Genomic DNA, 21533 nt, shown 5'->3' on the forward strand with positions numbered 1-21533 from the left:
TGGCTCACAACTTTAATTTCAACCATAGTGGGCCCACTTGTAATCCTATTACTGCTACCCTGTTTCCTGAAAATAAGACATCCTCTGAAAATAAGACCTACTCACAGGAAAGATAAGACGTCCCCTGAAAATAAGACCTAGCGCATCTTTGGGAGCACACCTTAATATATGACACTGTCTTATTTTCTGGGAAACAGGGTATTAACTTTCGGCCCCAGCATAATTAATAAATTACTGGCTTTCCTCTGAGCTAGAATTAATACTGTTCAATTAATGGTCTTATGGGCACAGTATACCCCCCTCAGCACTGACCGCACCAGCAATGGCATAGAGCTAGGGCTCGTAAAACGTACTGAAGACCCATGATTGGATCTTCTAGGCACAAGAAAAAGGGGGAATGTAAGGACCAAGTTAACTCCATCTTGTTAAAACTAACTCCATCTTGTCCCTTATCCTTCATTTTACAGCCGCATGCCAAAGGCATTAGGCAACCTGCTTCCTCCCCCGCCCCCTGTCCTTGCCCCATGATCCGCACCCTTGCACAACATCTGCTCTGAACAACAGCAACACTCTCCCAGACAGCCAAGGACAAGTACTGCTCAGTCCCCTAGGCCCCTATCAGCTTGCCTCAGCGGCTTACCTCACACCCCCTCCCTTTTTTTTCCTTTCTGTACCATTAAAAAACCTCCCTCCTTTTCGAGATTGGGGCTTCTCTGCTCTCTTTCTGTGCCAGGACCAGGAAGCCCAGGCTCGACTTGTAAATAAACAACCTCTTGCTTTTGCATCAGACTTGGTCTCTGGGTGATTTATGTGGGGGATCCCGCGACTTGGGCACAATATGCAAGTTTAAAAAGTACTTAGACATGCCATCAGATGAATATTTTCTAGATTGAATTAGATGATATCTATCTTAAGCAATGTCTTTTATAAAAAGAAAGATTTAAATTAATCACAACACCGAGCTATTTCTTATAAAACGATTAAAGAAAAACCAAAGTTATCATTTGGTCAGCAAGTGATCTTCCTACGTACCCTCCTAATGGAATGGAAATCCTAGGCAAGGTAATAGCTAAGTCCTTTTTAGGATACCGTAAGTTCATATTTTTTCTTTCGTCCTTAGCTATCTTACAAGTCCTTTCCTTGTAGAAGTCATATAAAGAGGGCTGACACTTAGAAGACTAATATCATCTGCCACATTGTATTCTGTGTTCTTTAAAGTGATTGCAAGTTGGGAGAGAAATTGTGCTGACAAATTCCAGGTTTTGAATATACAACGACTTATCTATAATTGTTAAGATCTTTAAGGAATTTCATCTCTAAAATTGCCCTAAATGAGCATTTATGTACATTCAGGTTAGTTTGCATGTTTGTACTTGATACACATGCACAGAAAAGATGCTATATCATCCACATTTCGCACATTCTTGGAACTGAGTTTCTTCTGTCTTCCATGAAATTCTGTTAAATAATATTGCCTTTAATTACATCTGCAATTGTCTTAAGGACTCTACCATAAAGAGTGTTGTGTCAGGCATTGAAAATTTCATTAATTTTAGTCAAAGTTAATATTCCTACACTTGCATAATCTTTTTATTAAATCATAGCTGTGTATATTAATGCATTTATAGGGTACAATGCCTTGGTTTTATATAATCTGAAATACTTTCATCAGTTTGGTTAACATAGCCTTCACCATACTTTCTTAATTATTGTGTTAAGATAGTTATACTCTACACTTAAGATTTGACATGTACCCTTGTAAAATGCACCATAGGTGTGGTCCCACCAATTACCCTCCCTCCACCTATCCTCCACCCTCCCCTTCCTTTTCCTTCCTCTTTTCTCTTCATCTTGGGCTGTAGTTGGGTTATAGTTCTCATATGGAAGTGTGGGTGCTTATATATTGGTTTCACAGTATGCTTAAATACTTTGCTATTTCTATAAAATAGCTATTTATAGAAAAAAATAGCTGTTTCTTAAAACATTAGTCAATGGTTGTATATTGGATATACATTGTCTATTGTAATTAATTGGAAATTAATTTATATTACTGAAACACAGATCTCTAATGACTGACAGTTATGGAGCAATGAAATGGGTTATTGTGGTTTGTCCCAAATCCAGCACTCTCTCCTGCTTCTAGAGATATCTGGAACCTAATCTTACCTCGAGTGTAAATCTGCTGAATCTATCTGCAGTGAGTTCTCTCATATTTTCTCATCATTAACTGCATTGTTACCCAGCTAACATGCTCTAGCCTCCCTCTGTCCCCATTTAAAATGCCTATTTCTTTGCAGAGTAACCTTCAGATTTGAGGTCTCCATTCTGCTGCTGTATCGTCTTCATCACATCTTTTCTCTTGGCAGAAATATATTATATCTATTATTTAAATGTCTTCATTTTTTTTTTCCATGCCATCTAGCTGGAAACATGCTCAGAAATAACAGCAAAACAATGCTTTTCCTTGATTAACACATCATGGAAGTGCTCCCCAATGGCTCTCTCTACAGATTACTCTACAACAAAGTTTGCACACTTGCCACTAGGGTGGCCCAACAACCAGCAGCACCAACATCACATGTATAAAAAATGCAGAAGCCCATGCTGACTAAATCAAAATGTGCATTTTAAACAAGATTCCCAGAACAGTTCTAATTTGACAATTCTGATCTATACTGAGTGGGTATAACACATACCTTACCTGAATTTAACCATTTAGAGTCTAACCTCAAGTTCTTCCCTATCACATCCTCCAAATAGAAATGAAATTAAAAAAATACAGATTCCAGCGCAATTTTCATAAGGTGAGAGATGCCCTGAGCACTTGACAGATAAAACTACTGTATTCTTCTTGCTTCAGAAACCTTCAATTACATGATAAAATGCTATGAAATACCATCACTTTATATGACATGAAATTGCATACATGTACAGCTCACCTTCTCTGCTTCCACTCATCCACACTACATCCAACAGCTCTGCATGACCAGGGCCCTCAGACCTTAATGCCTTCCCTACAGGGAGAAACGGGAAGAACAGGGAAGTTTGTGCTACTTCTCTGACTCATTTTGGCACTGGAAGCTCATTTTATTATATTCTTCTCACCTAACACCTTGCTCTACCTTTTAATTTTTTTGAAAATCAATTGCTTTAATTGCATTTCAGCAGGGAGCCTCAACACCATGTGGGGAGGAGAAAATGGGAAGGTCTTGGTTTCTGAGTGATTTTGGATGGCCAAGTGTGGCTAGACACTGGGAAGAGGGCCTACCTCTGCTGGGACATTGTCTACCCCTGGTCAGTGACAGAGGGCAGCAGGAGTGCTCCCCAAAGCAGTCCTGCTGTAACCTTCCCACCTGGCCTGGCTCTGGAAGAAACAAGCTCTAGCCTTCCTCAGCAAGGCTGAGGTAATTGATACCCCACCCCAAGGGCATCTTCTCAGCCTACTAAGCAGGAAAGAGCTTGTGTGCAAATTACATTTTAAAAACAGATTTTCTCCTGAGGCAAACCCAGATATCCCCTTGCTTAACATGCCAAGCCCAAGACCGGCAAGTGGCACAGAGGAAAGTTAAGTTCTTCCTGTGCCATTCTAGGCCCAGAGAAACTGGGAAGCCACCTGTTATCTGGCCCCCAGGCTGTTCAAGAAAAGCCAGCAGTCAGAGCGCCAGTCTCAAGTTCTGACTGTCCCCCTCCTCTGGCCCTCACAGTTCAAACAAGGCCTGGCAAGAAAAAGGGGTGTGTTCAGTTTCAGGCATACATATACCACAATTTACTAATCCATTCATGGGTTGATGGGCACTTGGGCTTCTTCGATGACTTGGCAATTATGAATTGGGCTGCAATAAACATTCTGGTGCAAATAACTTTGCTGTAAAATGATTTTTTATCTTCTGAATATATACCTAGCAGAGGAATTGCAGGATCGAATGGCAAGTCTACTTTTAGTTCCCTAAGTGTTCTCCAAACTTCTTTCCAAAAGGAACATACTAGCTTGCATTCCCACCAGCAGTGCAGAAGTGTTCCCTTGTCTCCAAATCCACGCCAACATCTGTAGTTTGGGGAATTTTGTGATGTGGGATACTCTTCCTGGAGTTAGATGATATCTCAGACTGGTTTTGATTTGCATTTCTCTGATGATTAAAGATGATAAATATGAGTTTATTTGTCTATAGGCCATGCACCAGTCTTCTTCAAAGAAGCTTCTGTTCAAGGCTTTTGCCCACAATGAAATAGGACCACATGTTCTTTTCTTATTAATAAGTTTGAGTTCTCTGTGGATTCTGATCATCAAACCTTTGTTGTTGTTGTTTTTTAATTTATTTTTATTAAACCATACAAACCTTTGTTAGGAACATAATCTGAAAATATCTTCTCCCATTATGTGGGCTGTCTGTTTGCTTTTCTAAGTGTGCTCTTGGCTGTGCAGAAGCTGTTTAGTTTGACCAGATCCCAGTAATATATTTTTGGTGTTGCTTCAATTCCCTGGGGGGTGCTCCTCATAAAGTATTCTCCCAGGCCAATTAACATATTCTTCTTAGTATAGTATCTCAAGAATGGAAAAAAAAGTATCCAACTTTTACCTTTAAATAAAAGAATGCCTTGAAAACCAAAGCATTGCAACCTTATATATGCTCTCTAGATGAACCTTACCTTCTACCTGTGTATGGCTATTGATTCTGTAAATGGAGCACAGGCAGCCAAAGGAAACATATTCAAAGACAAAACATTAACTCATGTCATATCACAATAAGGAATTATCTTCACCTTCCATAACATTACTTTGCATTCTCCACCAACACAAATGAATGTTGGAAAAAGTTTAATACATGGGCTATCATACTTCTGGCATTACATCATTAAAATATTTCTTACTCGAGAAATATTTTAGTGTTAACACTAGATAACAGCATAATGGGCAACTTTGGAGTATGTCATGTTGAGTATAGGGTCAACACTGTTAGTAACTAAACAAGGCCTTGAAGACATCTAAATGTTTTGTGATAAAATTTTTACTGATAGGTAAAATTGTGAAGAAACAGAAAATCTATGATAAGAAAAAGTTGCCGATGATGGGAACATGGCGGACTGAAGCCAGCTTTCCACAGAGGCTCCCATCCTGAAGGAGAGTTAGGGGACGAAAATTTAGCAAGTAACCTGATGGATTCGAGCAACACCAAGCAAGAAAGTTGAAGAACGCACATCAACCCCACAGAGGAAACCTGTGACCACAAGGAAGCAAACAAATGGCACAAAACCCATCACCAAGTGGACGAGAGTCCCACCTCCCCCACTTGATCGGCTTAAGGGCCCCACAAACAAAAGGGCAGAAATCAAAGGCCATCCCTCTACACTTCATGGGAGAGACCTACTACAAACTGGACCTACCTCCCTTACTAAGATGCCTAGGCATTCTCCTGCCAGGCATAAAACTGTATAAATCTGTAAATATCCTTTGCCGGCAACTCTGAGCACCCAGCACTTCCCTCCACTCTCTCTGAGGTCTGAAAGCCTGTCCCCCAGGAGTTCGGATTCTTGGGTGACTCCTAAAGGGGAGAGGACAGTCCCCGAGCTGTGGCTGGTCAGCGCTGATTCTGGGGCATGGGAGAGAGGTGAGAACAGTCAGCGGAGGGAGACCCTCACCAGGGTGGTGCTTCCCCGAGGAAAGGTGCAGCAGCCCTCCTTGGGCAACAATACAACCAGGCATATAACTGAGTCAAACTTGCTACCAGCTGCTCTGAGCTCCCCGCTGTTCTGAGCTCCTGGCACTTCCCCAGCCCTCGCTCTGTGGTCTGGAGACCTGAGTGCCTGCCGTGTGACCAGGCAGGGAGCTGGGTGGAGCTGAGTCTGTTTTTCGCTGCCCGGTGGTTCTGGTCTCCAGCCGCTCCCTCCACCCCGCCCCCACTCAAAAGCCTGAAGGCTTGAGCTACGGTGGTACAACCGGGCGAGAGACTGGGAGGAACTGAATTTGCTCGCTGTCGACCGGGCTCCCTGCGGCTTGGAGCCCTTGCTGGCTCTGAGCTCCCGGCACTCCCCCCCGCCCTCGCTCTGTGGTTTGGAGACCTGAGCACATGCCGTGTGGCTGGGCAAGGAACTGGGTGGAGCTGAGTCTGTTTGCTGCCTGGTGGTTCTGGGCTCCAGTCGCTCCCCACACCCCACCCTCACTCTGAAGCCTGGAGGCTTGGGCTGCGGCAGTGCGGTAGAGCCAAAGATTGGGATGAATTGAGTGAGCTTGCTGCCGGTGGCTCTGAGCTCCCAGCACCCCACCCCACCCTCACTCTGGGATCTGGAGGCCTGTCCCCCGGGAGTCCAGATTCTTGAGGGATTCGTGGGAGCGTCAACAGTGCACGAACTGTGGCTGGTCAGTCCTGACTCTGGGACACAGGAGAGAGGCTGGGGGAGACCCACATCAGAGCGGCAGTTACCTGAGGCAGCTGAAGCAATACCCCCTGCCTCCCTGGGCAACCGGAGGAGGCCACCCCTGATTATAGGATTTGCCTGAGGTGACTCACAGACCCCAGAAACATCCAGGGTAGGGCCAACTCAGAGAACTGAGACTTCAACCCAGAATAAGTGCTTCTCTGAGGTCAAACAGAGGCCAGCTGACAAAAATTCAGAACCACTCAGCCCCACTACACCCGACAGGGCCCCAATCTCTCAGGCTACAACACTGAACGGGCCCTCAACAAAACCCTAGGGGAAAAATCAAAGGGAGTAAAACAACCATGGGGCGGAATCAGTGGAAAATCTCCAGTAACATGAATAACCAGAATAGATCAAGCCCCCCAAGGAAAGAAATGGCGGATGTAATTGAAGATCCCATTCATAAGCAACTGGCAGACATGTCAGAAATCGAATTCAGAATTTGGATTGCATACATGATTGATAAAATGGAATTAGGAATCCGAGGAGAAATTCAAAAGTTGTCTCAAGAATTTAACGAATATAAAGACAAAACCACCAAAGACTTAGACACACTGAAGCAAGAATTTGCAGCCCTTAAAGATATGAAAAATACAGTAGAATCGCTAAGCAACAGAATGGACGAAGCAGAAGAAAGTATTTCTGACATCGAAGATAAAGCCTTCGAACACTCCCAAACTCTGAAAGAGGAAGAGAAATGGAGAGCAAAAAGGGATGTTTCTCTTAGAGAGCTCTGGGATAATTTGAAGAAGGCAAATATACGAATAATAGGAGTTCCGGAAAACGATGAAGTGGCATCGATGGGCACAGAGGCCCTTCTGAATGAAATTATGAAAGAGAATTTTCCAGACATGCCTAAAGATTCTGAAATTCAGATAGCAGACAGTTTCAGAACACCAGCACGATTCAACCCCAATAAGTCATCCGCCAGACATATCATAATAAGCTTCAATAAAGTCAACATGAAGGAGAAAATTTTCAAGGTTATCAGGAGAAAGAAAGCCATTATCTACAAAGGTAAGAACATTAGAATGACTGCAGATCTCTATGCTGAAACGTTTCAAGCCAGAAGAGGGTCATCAACTTTTAATCTCGTAAAGCAAAATAACTTTCAACCCCGGATCTTGTACCCAGCTAAACTGAGTTTCATCTATGATGGAGAAATTAAATACTTTAACGACATTCATATGTTGAAGAAATTTGCCACAACCAAACCAGCTCTTCAGGATATTCTCAGACCTATCCTCCGTAATGAACAACCCAGTCCTCTACTACAAACATAAACTCACACAGAAACTCCTGATCAAACTCCAACTTCTACAATGGTGAAAAGATTAAAATTGTCCACTGGACTTTTGAAAAACTCGATACCCAAAATTTCACCAAACTTATCAATAATCTCCATTAATGTGAATGGCTTAAACTGTCCTCTAAAGAGACATAGGTTAGCTGACTGGATACAAAAACTCAGATCAGATATCTGTTGCCTACAAGAGTCACATCTCAACTTAAAAGACAAATGCAGACACAGGGTGAAAAGATGGTCGTCCATATTTCAGGCAAGTGGTAACCAGAAAAAAGCAGCTGTTGCAATTTTATTTGCAGACACAATAGCCTTTAAACCAACAAAAGTAAGGATGGAAAAGAATGGTCACTTCATATTTGTTAAGGGTAAGACTCAATATGATGAGATTGCAATTATTAATATCTATGCACCCAATCAGAATGCACCTCAATTCATAAGAGAAACTCTAACAGACATGAGCAACTTGATTTCCTCCAGCTGCATAATAGTCAGAGATTTTAACACTCCTTTGGCAGTGAGGGATCGATCCTCCAACAAAAAGCTGAGTAAAGAAATTTTAGATTTAAATCTAACCATCCAGCATTTAGATCTAGCAGACATCTACAGAAAATTTCATCCTAACAAAACTGAATACACATACTTCTCATCAGCCCACGGTACTTACTCCAAAATCAATCACATCTTAGGTCACAAATCGAACCTCAGTAAATTTAAAGGAATAGAAGTTATTCCGTGCATCTTCACAGACCATCATGGAATAAAACTTGAGCTGAGTAATAACAGGAATCTACATACTAATACAAAAACATGGTAGTTAAATAACCTCATGCTGAACGATAGCTGGGTCAGAGCGTAGATCAAAAAGGAAATTGCCAAATTTTTGGAATAAAACGACAATGAAGACACGAACTATAAGAACACTGGGACACCGCAAAGGCAGTTCTAAGAGGGAAATTTAAAGCGCTGCAAGCCTTCCTCAGGAGAACAGAAAGAGAGAAAGTTAGCAACTTAATGGGACATCTCAAGCAACTGGAAAAGGAAGAACACTCCAAACCCAAACACAGTAGAAGAAAAGAAATAACCAAAATCAGAGCAGAACTAAATGAAATTGAAAACAAAAGAACAATACAACAGATCAATAAATAAAAAGGCTGTTTTTTTGAAAAGGTCAACAGAATAGATGAACCATTGGCCAACCTAATCAGGAAAAAAAGAGTAAAATCTCTAATCTCATCAACAGAAATGACAAAGAGGAATTAACAACAGACTCCTCAGAAATCCAAAAAATCCTTAATGAATATTACAAGAAACTTTACGCTCAGAAATATGAAAATCTGAAGGAAATGGACCGATACTTGGAAGCTTGTCACCTTCCAAGACTTAACCAGAATCAAGTGGAAACGTTGAACAGGCCCATTTCAAGTTCAGAAATAACATCAACCATACAAACCTCCCCAAAAAGAAAAGTCCGGGACCAGATGGTTTCACATCAGAATTCTAACAAACCTTTAAAGAGGAATTAGTACCTATATTACGCAAACTGTTCCAAAATGTAGAAAAAGAAGGAAGACTACCCAACACGTTCTATGAAGTATACATCACCCTGATCCCCAAACCAGGAAAAGACCCAACAAAAAAAGAAAATTATAGACCAATATCACTAATGAATATAGATGTAAAAATATTCCACAAGATCCTAACAAACAGAATCCAGCAACATATCAAACAAATCATACATCATGATCAAGGTGGCTTTATCCCAGTGTCTCAAGGCTGGTTCAATATACGTAAATCTATAAATGTAATTCAGCACATAAACAAAGTAAAAAACAAAGATCATATGATCCTCTCAATCAATGCAGAAAAAGCTTTTGTTAACATCCAACATCCCTTCATGATCAGAACACTTAAGAAAATTGGTATAGAAGGGACATTTCTTAAAGTGATAGAGGCCATGTACAGCAAACCGACAGCCAATATCATATTGAATGCAGTTAAATTGGAATCATTTCCACTCAGATCAGGAACCAGACAAGGCTGCCCATTGTCTCCATTGCTTTTTAACATTGTAATGGAAGTTTTAGTCATCGCAATTAGGGAAGAAAAGGCGATCAAGGGGATCCACATAGGGTCAGAAGAGATCAAACATTCTCTCTTCGCAGATGATATGATTGTATATCTGGAAAACACTAGGGACTCTACTACAAAACTCTTAGAAGTGATCAAGGAATACAGCAACGTCTCAGGTTACAAAATCAACATTCATAAATCAGTAGCCTTTATATATACCAACAATCAATTAAGGACTCTATCCCATTCACAGTAATGCCAAAGAAGATGAAATACTTGGGAGTTTATCTAAAAAAGGATGTGAAAGATCTATATAAATAGAACTATGAAACTCTAAGAAAAGAGATAGCCGAGAATGTTGATAAATGGAAAAGCATACCATGCACATGGCTGGGAAGAACCAACATTGTTAAAATGTCCATACTACCCAAAGCAATATATACCTTCCACGCAATCCCTATTAAAGTTCCACTGTCATACTTTAAAGATCTTGAAAAAACAATACTTTGTTTTATATGGAATCAGAAAAAACTTCGAATAGCCAAGACATTACTCAAAAATAAAAACAAAGCAGGAGGAATTACGCTACCAGACCTCAGACTATACTACAAATCGATAGTGATCAAAACAGCATGGTATTGGCACAAAAACAGAGAAGTAGATGTCTGGAACAGAATAGAGAACCAAGAGATGAATCCAGCTAATTACCGTTATTTAATATTTGACAAGCCAATTAAAAACATCCAGTGGGGAAAAGATTCCCTATTTAACAAATGTTGCTGGGTGAACTGGCTGGCAACCTGTAGAAGACTGAAACTGGATCCACACCTTTCACCACTAACCAAGATAGACTCTTACTGGATTAAAGACCTAAACTTAAGACATGAAACTATAAAAATACTAGAAGAGAGTGCGGGGAAAACCCTTGAAGAAATTGGGTTGCGTGAGTTTTTTATGAGAAGGACCCCCTGGGCAATTGAAGCAGCTTCAAAAATACACTTTTGGGACTTGATCAAACTAAAAAGCTTCTGCACAGCCAAGAACACAGTAAGTAAAGCAAGCAAACAGCCCTCAGAATGGGAGAAGATATTTGCTGGTTATGTCTCTGACAAAGGTTTAATAACCAGAATCCACAGAGAACTCAAATGCATTAGCAAGAAAAGAACAAGGGATACCATCACAGGCTGGCAAGAGAATTGAAAAGAAACTTCTCCAAAGAAGACAGGTGAGTGGCCTTCAGACATATGAAAAAATGCTCATCATCTTTAATCATCAGAGAAATGCAAATCAAAACTACTTTGAGATATCATCTAACTCCAGTGAGACTAGCCTATATCACAAAATCTCAAGACCAGAGATGTTGGCGTGGATGTGGAGAAAAGGGAACACTTTTGCACTGCTGTTGGGAATGCAAACTAATACATTCCTTTTGGAAAGATATATGGAGAACAATTAGAGATCTAAAAATAGATCTGCCATTCAATCCTGTAATTCCTCTTCTGGGCATATACCCAGAAGACCAAAAACCACATCATAACAAAGATATTTGTACTAGAATGTTTATTGCAGCCCTATTCATAATTGCTAAGTCATGGAAGAAACCCAAGTGCCCATCGATCCACGAATGGATTAACAAATTGTGGTATATGTACACCATGGAATACTATGCAGCCTTAAATAAAGATGGAGACTTTACCTCTTTTATGTTTACATGGATGGAGCTGGAACATATTCTTCTCAGTACAGTGTCTCAAGAATGGAAGAAAAATTATCCAATGTATTCACCCCTACTATGGAACTAACTTAGGACCTTCACATGAAAGCTATAACCAAGTTACAACCTAAGAACAGGGGGAACAGGGAAAGTATGGGGAGGGAGGGGAGAGGTGGGTAGAGGGAGGAGGATTGAAAGGATCATACCTGTGGTGCATCTTACAAGGGTACATGTGAGCCTTGGCAAATGTAGAATGTAAATGTCTTGGCAAAGTAACTAGGAAAATGCCAGGAGGGCTATGTCAACTAATGAGATGAAAATGTGTCAAATATTCTATGAAACAAGTGTATGGTGCCCCATGATCATATTGATGTACACAGCTGTGATTTAATAAAAAAAAATAAAAAATTGCCATATGGTTTATGTTTACGTAAAAGCAAAAGAAGTATATATACCATGTAACTCCTTCTCAATTAGGAAACATCTTTAAGAAAGTATGGCAAGCCTTAATAAAAACGGAAGGATGGGAACAAAGAAGACATCTTCTGGAAGCTTCTAAAGTGTTCCAGTCACTTACTTGTACGTTTTCTTCTCTACACATTATAGTAATGAAAATAAAGATCATGATGAAGATGGTGACCCCAGGTTCTGCTTTCTGGTCGATGTAGGAGGTAAGAGCAAAATGGTAAAAATATGTGATTAATACAACATGACAAAATGGAAAATCAGAATGGACCAGGCAACTGACCAAGGACAAAGCATCAATGACAAGTGAAGCATCCACCTCATTTTGAACTTGAACTTTTTCTTCTCCAAAGGTGGGAATTCTACCAGTAACCTGCCTTCCTCATTCCTGACCCTTAGCATCTCTTGCTGTATTTCTTTCTTCATAAACATATATGCTTTGGATAATCTGTCTCTAAGTTTTCTGATTCAGGTTCATGGTTTATACATAGTAGCATTGTTGTCCTCATCTAATGCCTCAGGATCACGTGCAGTATGTACTGTTTTTCCTTCCTCAGAAGTGCCTATAGCAGCAGAAGCACTGTGTCCTTTCACTTGAACAAGCACACACTTCATTTCTTTGCTGTTATAAAGTCAGATTTTGCATCACTAGACTGAAGCATAGTTCTGATATCTAATATCCAATTAATGATGTCTGGGCACCTATTTCTTTCCAACTTCACTACCAAACTCTGTGTCCCTTCATTTCAACTGTGACTTCTGAGTTCCCTGCTTCTTTTAGTGTCTGTATCTTTTTCACATGTCTCCTCACCTGTCTTAACCACATGCCCAGTGACTGTCTCCATTGTTACGATATTCACTGTATACTTTTTCTTTTTCATTTCAATAAATTTCAGAAGGTGAGTGGCGAGTACACTTCAGGGACACAAAGTAGGAATGAGATGGAAAGATGCTTTTGTGACTGAGGCCTTTTTCTTGAGAAAATACCTGAAACACTATAGAGGTGGACACTCCAGGTGCATCTTTTCCCTCACAATCAGCTATATTATGTTTTGAATTAGATGGTGCTTTTTAAAAATTAAATCTTGTCCACCTTTAGATTTTTGCTTCTGTACTCTGGTACAAGACATGAATGATTTTTTTTTTTTATCACTAACCTGTGGCTTAACTCATTTGACATGGGAGTTACCTAATTTCTTTATTCTCCTTTGCCTTGTTTGATCTGTACTTTCTCATACTTGTTTACACAAGGACAGATATACAAGTATATTCACTCTACCATAATTCCGATTAATTCTTGTTACTTGAAACATGTTTTCAGATGCAAACATGCAAGTTTAATTTGCTTATTTTGTTACTCAGTTGTACTTTCTGTCAGGGAGATTGTTTTTTCTAAATAAATTTATCCTTACCAATCATGTGTGCACAAAGTTAGAAAATAAAACAGAAAGTTCATAAAATGGAACAGGAAAACACTCTATCTATATTTAGCTACTCCCAAATCATTGGATTACAAATGAAAAGTAAAAAAAAAAAAAAAAAAAATTTCCTTAGTCTACATGAGAGAAAAGCGCGAACTAGTAATTCAGCATTTTCATTCTTTGCCTATAATTCACTTAACGTATATCTTTTAAACCTACTAAAATGTATTAGCAGAAGACTTGTAGTACTGCAAAGCCTTCCTCATGCATATACCTTTGATAGAGATCCCTACATTGCTTGTCAGTACTTTCTCTAAAGGTTAATAATGGGACACTGGACAAACTTTACATTGCCAGCAAAGAACATCAACAACAATCACAAAGATAAGTGAACTTTCAAATTTTAATTCAAATAATATGACATAATATGACAGTGTTATGTTCTGACACAGACAATCTGCTTAAGCCCACATCTAATATATTCTAATGTCCTCATAAGACAGTGGGTGAAGGAACCTTGATACCATTTAAAGAGTTCCTACAGGTAAGTGAGTTACAAACTTGCTGCTGCATCCTTGCAACAAAGTCCCGTTCTGCAAGGTAGGATTCTCCTCACAGGCACAGTCTAATGAGCCCATTTCCTCTCTCAACACACACTAAACCGAGTTAGAGGCCACAAGGAGGAAGAAATACGCTAGCTGGCATGAATGACTGGCAGTATAAAACTACACTACAATGTGAGACATTGGGAATGGTGACTCTTTGAACATGAGTCCAACGAAGTGGCCACCATGGTGAAACTGCTCATATTTTCTTTTGCTTACTAATATGATTCTGTACTTGGCATTACCTTCCTTATCATGTAAGGTTATAAAATTGCAGAACAAGGAAAATACCAGAAACCCTCTGCCTTTATTCCAAGGGCAAAGATTAGATGTAAGTCACTCTTTACTTTAGGAATCTTTAAGTTTTAAACAAGTGAAAAAACTTGTTAAAATTAAACATTACCTTCAACATATGGATTCTAAAATGCTATTTCAGTAGGAAATGTCCCTTGGACTATGTCACATTACTCATGTAAAGAAAACAATATTAAACCAGGAACTTAAATTTGTTGATACCTGTGGTGGGTTATTTTCACTTCCTTTAAGCTCTTCTTCCTCTTCCTTTGATATTGATACCAACTTTAGTACTGTAAATTTCATATATTTAGGTAAATGAGTTGCTTAGAATGATTTCATAAAAGCTATCATCTTTATAAAAATGGATAGAAAGCAAAATTTATTATTATTTTATAAATTGAGAGTTTAGATGAAGGCAAATCTTTAACAGACTATATACTTCTTTTTAGAATATGCCTAATTAGCTTACACATTATATTTATTCATTTTTTTCAGATAGAGTCTCATTCTGTTTCCCTGGTAGAGTGCCATGGCTTCTGAGCCCACAGCAACCTCAGTCCCTTGGGCTCAAGCCATCTTCTTGCCTCAGATTCCCAGGCAGCTGGGCCTACAGGAATCTACCACAATGCCAGGCTAGATTTTCTATTGTCAGTAGAGATAGGGTCTTGCCCTTCCTTAGGCTGGTCTCAAACTCCTTAGCTTGAGTGATCCATCTGCTTTGGCCTCTGAGTATTAGGATTATGGGCATGACCCCACCATTCCTGCCCTATCTAACACTTTAAAAACTACTGAGAATGCTACTAGATAGCTTTTTGGGGGTACAAGTCACATCACAAATTCATCCACTCAATAAAAATGGCAAAAACATCATAAAGAAAGGAAGATTTACAAATCTAGTAAAACATAAAGGTAACACTGTATACTCTGTTCTTCAAAGTAGTACCTGTAACATAGTGTGCATGTTGTTAAAACTTAATAGTTCTCAAATTTGCTATTAGGTTTTATACCTTTACCAGTGTATGCCCTGTTCCTTACATGAGAAATGCTTTCCTCTAATATTCTGACAAATCACCTTGCACTGTTAGACTCAGACTGCTATATCAAGCCTTCACTGATTCTGGCATTTTCCCCAGATGAACAGGTATCTATCCTCTCTTGGGGCTGCCTTACTACTTATATTTCTCCTCTGCAACTTTAAATCCTGAACTGTGGTTCATTTATTTCCTTTTTCGTTCACAATATAATTTAAATAAATTTCTTTTTAAATTTTTTGATTTGTTGCCTTCTCTTTATCTGTTACAGAAAATTATAGGGCCATCAAAATTATTGGTTATTTAAATTGCTTTTGAACCATTTCTTTTCATTTCTATCCCTTTGTCTTATAAGCCATTTAAGGGTGAATTCCTCTAAAGTTCCATTAGACCAATAGTCTGAATCTTGTTTTATTTGGCTATTATTGGCTCTAAGTTTAAACATATGTACGTAAAATGCATCAAGGTTGGCTTTCCCAGAGGTCATGTTTGAGCTGAGAAGTAAAGGGTGAGATGAGAAAGGTGAAAACGTGAAGAGGCCAGGAAAAAATGAGAGCAGGACAGAAAGCAGCAAGAGGAAAGAGAAGCCTGAAATAGAGTGTGCATTTGTCCAAAATAGAGGGATTGACTCAGAGGGCACTCCCAGAGGTTATTCGGTAGTGCTAGAGTAAGGCGGACATGCAGGGAAAGGGCTAAAATGGAGAGTTGAAAAAAAGTCAGATTACGAAAGCCTTCTGTGAAACCTGAAAGTACTAGGATATTATTAAATTAAAAATGTTTATTCATTCTACTGACCCTGGAGAGGGGCCACAGTAAATACTGTCAGGAAGACGAATTCTAGGGGCACATGAATAAATGGAAGATGACTTACAGGCCATATAGCAAAACAAATGCACTTCTGAAATACATGAATGTTTCCAGAAATGCTTCACATAGTGTCAGTGCCCAATGCACTGTGGATTTTTATTGAATAAATAAAAGAATAGGGGTTTTGTATTTTAATTTTTTTCAATTGTAATGCACAGTGTAATACTTAATTATGCTAAGTATTAATGTTTACAATCCATGGTATACAAAAGCTCCTAATGATCCCCCATCACTTTTACTTGCATTTGCCCCCTTTTTAATCTGAACTCCAGAGGGTTAATTGTGGTACATGTATGTTGGAATGGTATAGAAAGGTTGAATTAAACAAGGGCACTAGGGTCATTCTCAACAGATCCAAAAATTGTAATGTTGAGCAAATAAAGAAGTTGCAGAATGTTATATACATTGTACACCATTTATGTACAATTTTATGACACAAAAACTAATTCTCAGCAATATTTTATCATCAGACACATACATGGTTAAATACTTTGAAAGTCCATAGAAATAATGCACAGACAATTCCAGGTGTTGATTACTTCTGTGTAAAACATTCAATAGTACAAAAGGACTATTTTATACTATTAATATTTCAGGATCACGGTTTTAAGACTGTGTCTAACAAATATTCATAAAGGAATGATTAATTATTTTACTAATAAGGATACACCCTCACACATACACAGTATGCTAATTGGATCATCTGATTTCCTTTCTATCATCAGTGTAAAATCAGTAAGATGGAATAATTAAAGTTAAAACATGACTAATGTGTTAACATGAAGTGTTGCTCTAAGTAAAGATTTGAATTTCAACAAGCACTTGAAATATTCTGGAGTTACAAAATTCACCTCAGTCAATTCCCTAACAAGGACAGGGATGCCTAACTGGAGAACTATGAGAGGCAGAATAACAAAAACCAGAACAAAAACAAAAGAAAAGAAAATTACCTGTTGTGGCTTCTTGTACTTTAATTGTTTCTACTGCTTTATATGGAGTAGCAGCTTCTGTGCCATAGGTACTCACAGTGAGCTTTGAAAAAAAGTATATCATATGTAATGCATAATTTCACAAAATATACAGGGAATAATTCAAGACAAACAATGAATTTTGTTACCTGTAACTGAGGTTCTATCTTAGAATCCCCTAAAAAAAGAACACATGCAATTGGTGTAAATAACAGTGTAAATGCAGATATGATGAAAACAAATATACAGTTGAGGAGAGTTCCTACTGAGCTGAACCCTCAAGCTTGGCTTTAAAAATAATTACTTTAGGTATGGGTCTGCTTGAAGATATAAATTTAATATCATGTACAGTTCAAACTTCAAAAGTGGCATTAGCTTTCACTCAAATGAAACATAAATAAAAAACCACTCAAATGAAAAACTGCACATACAACGGGGTGAAGAGTGGTCTTTATTTGAAGGAACAAATCATGTCCCAGAGAGGATAAAGGACCAGGCTGATGGCAGAAGCTTACAGCGTGTCTTTAGTGCAACTCACTAACATCATTTATACTATATGCTGCAAGGATCTGACATGTTCTGCAGCTTGTGCTCCATTTCAGAAGGAACCCAGCTGTGAAGACAGTTCAGTGGAGGGTATAATCCATCTCTTATTAGAGAAAGGGTTCAATCAACCTACATGGATAGACCCTCGTAGAATAACAGTTTTAAAAATGTGATTTTTTCCACACCCATAAGTACGCAAGTATACCGATATTTTTTGGGTCCTTTACTTTGTCATATTAATTTTCTTCCTCAACTCACATAAGAGGTATGCAAGAAATTATATATACTGAGCTATCAATCGTGAACTATTTATCAAAAAGGGTTACACTGAATGGCCACAGAATTATGAGCTATTAATGAAATTTTATATTCCCAAATAACTAGACTATTCAATGGACATGACATAAAAATTCCTAGAAGGCATACATAAGATTTCAGGCAGTTTTTCACATTTTTAGAATATTAAGGGATATGTGTTTTGTTTACCTACTTTCCTCTTATACAGATTGAATCGAGTGATAAGTGTATTGTTTCTAAAATTAGCGTCCTTGGGGATGTCACATTAATCCATTAAGAAATTTTAGGAAACAGCTACTTTATAGAAAAAAATAGCATTTAAAAGCCAGCCATCTATGTTCAAAGTAACCTCATCTGATTAACTGGTATCAATGCAAAACATATCTCTGATGTCTGACAATTCCAGAGAATAGAAATGCATCTCTGTGGTCTGCTCCAATTCCAACATTTCCTCCTCTTTCTAGTAATCTCTGGGGCTGTGCCAATTTCCTGAAGCCACCTGAACTGAGTTCTCTCACATTTGCGTGTCAGGAACTGAGAAATTATCTAGCTAACTTCTTTCTTCCCAGCCCCTCTGTGCCCACTCACAAGCCCTCTTGCTTTGCAAAAAAAAAAAAAAAAAGAAAGAAAAGAAAAATTCTTGAAATCTGACATTTGCATTATTTTGATGGATTTATTTAGCAATAACATTTTATACCTAGAATTTGAATCTCTCTATTGTTCAGTGTTATCCTCCGGCTGGAAACATGCTCAAAAATAAGAGCAAAATAAAGCTTTCCCTTGATTCTAGGTTGGAAGTGTTCTTCAATGGCGCCTCATACAGATTTCCCTACAGAGAATTCTATACCACACTCAGGGTGGTGTGAGGAACAGTGGCCCTGGAGTCACCTGAGAATGCATTAGCACTGCAGAATCACAAACCTGCTCAATCACAGGGTGCATTTTATTTATTTTTATTATTATATATTTTTTTTTTGGTTTTTGGCTGGGGCTGGGTTTGAATCCGCCACCTCTGGCATATGGGACTGGTGCCCTACTCCTTGAGCCACAGACGCTGCCCCACAATGTGCCTTTTAACATGGCCCCCACTGATGTCTTAATGTTTGAGAAGTCTGGTCTCTAAAGAGTGTGAATATACATTCCTTTCCCTGAAATTATCCTTTGGAATATAGACTCCAGTTTCTCTACATCACATATTCCACACTAAAATGGTATTTAAAATCACAATTTCTAATGGAATGTTGGTGGTTTATGGCTTTCCTGGACTCTCCAAAACTAAGCCTACTGTCTTCCATTAAATTCCATCCAATTGAATCACATCTTATGAAGAACCATCACTTTATATGACATGAAATTGCATACATGTAACAGCTCCACTCTCCATCAGACAGTTCTGCATGACCAGGGGCCTCAGACCTTAATGCCTTCCCAACATTGAGAAACACACAGAAAACAGGGAAGTTGGTGCTACTTCTCTCACTCCTTTTGGCACTGGAAGCTCATTTTATTATATTCCTCCCACCTGTCTAATAACTTGATCTACCTTTTATTTAGGAAGTATTTTATTGGACCACCCTGCCATTACATCCATCTGCTCCTTTTCTCTCCATTACTCCCTGTACTGTCTGCTTTCCCAATTCTTCATTCCCTTTTGTAAACCTGTTCGCTTCCTGATTTCCTGACTTTGCTCAGCTCTCAGACTATAGGGAGATAGGATAAAGATTCAGTTCCTTTAGTGATACTCTCGGTTTCATTCTCATTTGTTGCTAACACCTGAGAAGATATACAAATTAACACTGTTTCGCTTCTTCATTTTATTTTTTTTTACTACACATGTAATAGGTGGGTTTCTTTGGCATTTATAGTATGTTGGTGCTCATGTTTTTCAATAAACATTCTTTCAAATGACATTTTCCATAAGATGCAGTGCTTACCATTTACTTGTTTTGGTACTGTCTTGGTTCCATTTGAATCGCCATTCCCAGAAGAACGACCAAGATCCTCCTTGGTAAGATTCTCTGATAAACTCTGATAAAAGTAACATCGATATTGAGTTTCAATTACAGTATAATTAATAATAAGTGGCACCAAGATTTCCTAATCACTTTCTTCAAAAATGTCTGAATTTTCTACTCTAACAATTAATTTTACCTTTAAATAAAAGGAGAATTTCTTGAAAATCAAAGCATTGCAACCTTACATATGCTCTCTAGATGAACCTTGTCTTTCACCTAGGTATTGCTATTGATACTGTAACCTCACATGGTCAGCCGAAGGAAACATATTCAAACGCAAAATCTTAAATCTTGTCATATTGCAACAAGGAACTTACTTCACCTTCCATAACTGTACTTTGCATTCTCTACCTAAAACAAGTGAATGTTGCAAAAGATTATTAATACATGGGTTGTCATACTTCTGGCATTATATCATTAAAATATTTTTAACCCTAGTAATATTTCCATGTTAACATTAGATACTGGCCTAATGGACAACTTTGGAGTATGTCATGTTAAGTATAATCTCAGCATTGTCAACACTCCTCTATTTAGCTGAACAATTTCTGGACTACATCTAAATATTTTATTTATTTATTTTTATTAAACCATAGCTGTGTACATTAGTATGATCGTGGGGCACCATACACTTGGTTCATAGATCGTTTGACACATTTTCATCACATTAGTTAACATAGCTTTTGTAGCATTTTCTTAGTTATTTTGCTAAGACCTTTACATTCCACATTTACTAGGGTTCACATATACCCTTGTAAGATGCACCGCAGGTGTAATCCCATTAATTCCCCTCCTTCCCCCTCCCTTTCCCCTCCCTCCCCTCCCTTTCCCCTTTCTCCCTATTCTTAGGTTGATAAAATGTTTGCTGATAGGGAAAATGCTTTAAAAAAAGGAAACCCTATGATAAGAAAAACTTGAGGGGGCAGACCATGACAGTGGAGGGGAAAGACATTTAACTGAGCTCTCCTGGGGAAGGCTAGACCATTGCCAGCATGGAATATTGGCATGGAGTGGTAATTCGGGGTGTACAGTGATGTGGTGTACTGTTGGACTTGCTGGAACTGTAAAGCCCCACCACAACAGGCAAGTTTCTGTGAGCCCATTCTGGCTGCAGTGGAGACTGAGTCACCAGCAGTGGCCACCATGACATACAGTCTCCCCACAGCTATCCCAGAAGAAGCCTTTCATGGTTTTTGGTTCTAAGGGGAAGCTGAGCGTTGAGTGGAAAGACTGTAGTGTGTACTCCTGAGCAGAATTTGGTGGTCAGCTTACAGTGCTCCCTAGTGCAGTTCTGCTGCAGTTTGGCAGTGGGTGAAATATTCATATGGGGAAAGTCCACAGACAGAGGGCCACCATTGTCATAAAGGGCACCAGATGGTTGTGGGGCAGCCTCTTGCTGGGGGCCCATGATGTGGTGATCTGTGTTCTGCCTGTGAGGAGTGGACCTACACTCATTACAGGCCCAGGGGCTCCTGCACTCCATGGGAACTGTTGTAGAAGAAATCTGTCAGACC

At 39.0% G+C, this 21533-nt stretch overlaps 1 long non-coding RNA gene across 1 annotated transcript; it reads right to left on the reverse strand.

Moving 5' to 3' along the window:
- Positions 1–17192: 17192 nt before the first annotated feature.
- LOC128589068 (uncharacterized) lies at positions 17193–20019 on the reverse strand. The gene is made up of 3 exons (XR_008380839.1): positions 19939–20019; positions 17311–17339; positions 17193–17225 (listed from the first exon to the last, which is right to left on the reverse strand). It is a non-coding gene; the product is annotated as an uncharacterized LOC128589068 (long non-coding RNA).
- Between the last annotated feature and the right edge of the window lie 1514 nt (positions 20020–21533).

This window comes from Nycticebus coucang, chromosome 6 (genome assembly GCF_027406575.1).
Source record: "Nycticebus coucang isolate mNycCou1 chromosome 6, mNycCou1.pri, whole genome shotgun sequence".
NCBI classification, from domain to species: Eukaryota; Metazoa; Chordata; class Mammalia; order Primates; family Lorisidae; genus Nycticebus; species Nycticebus coucang.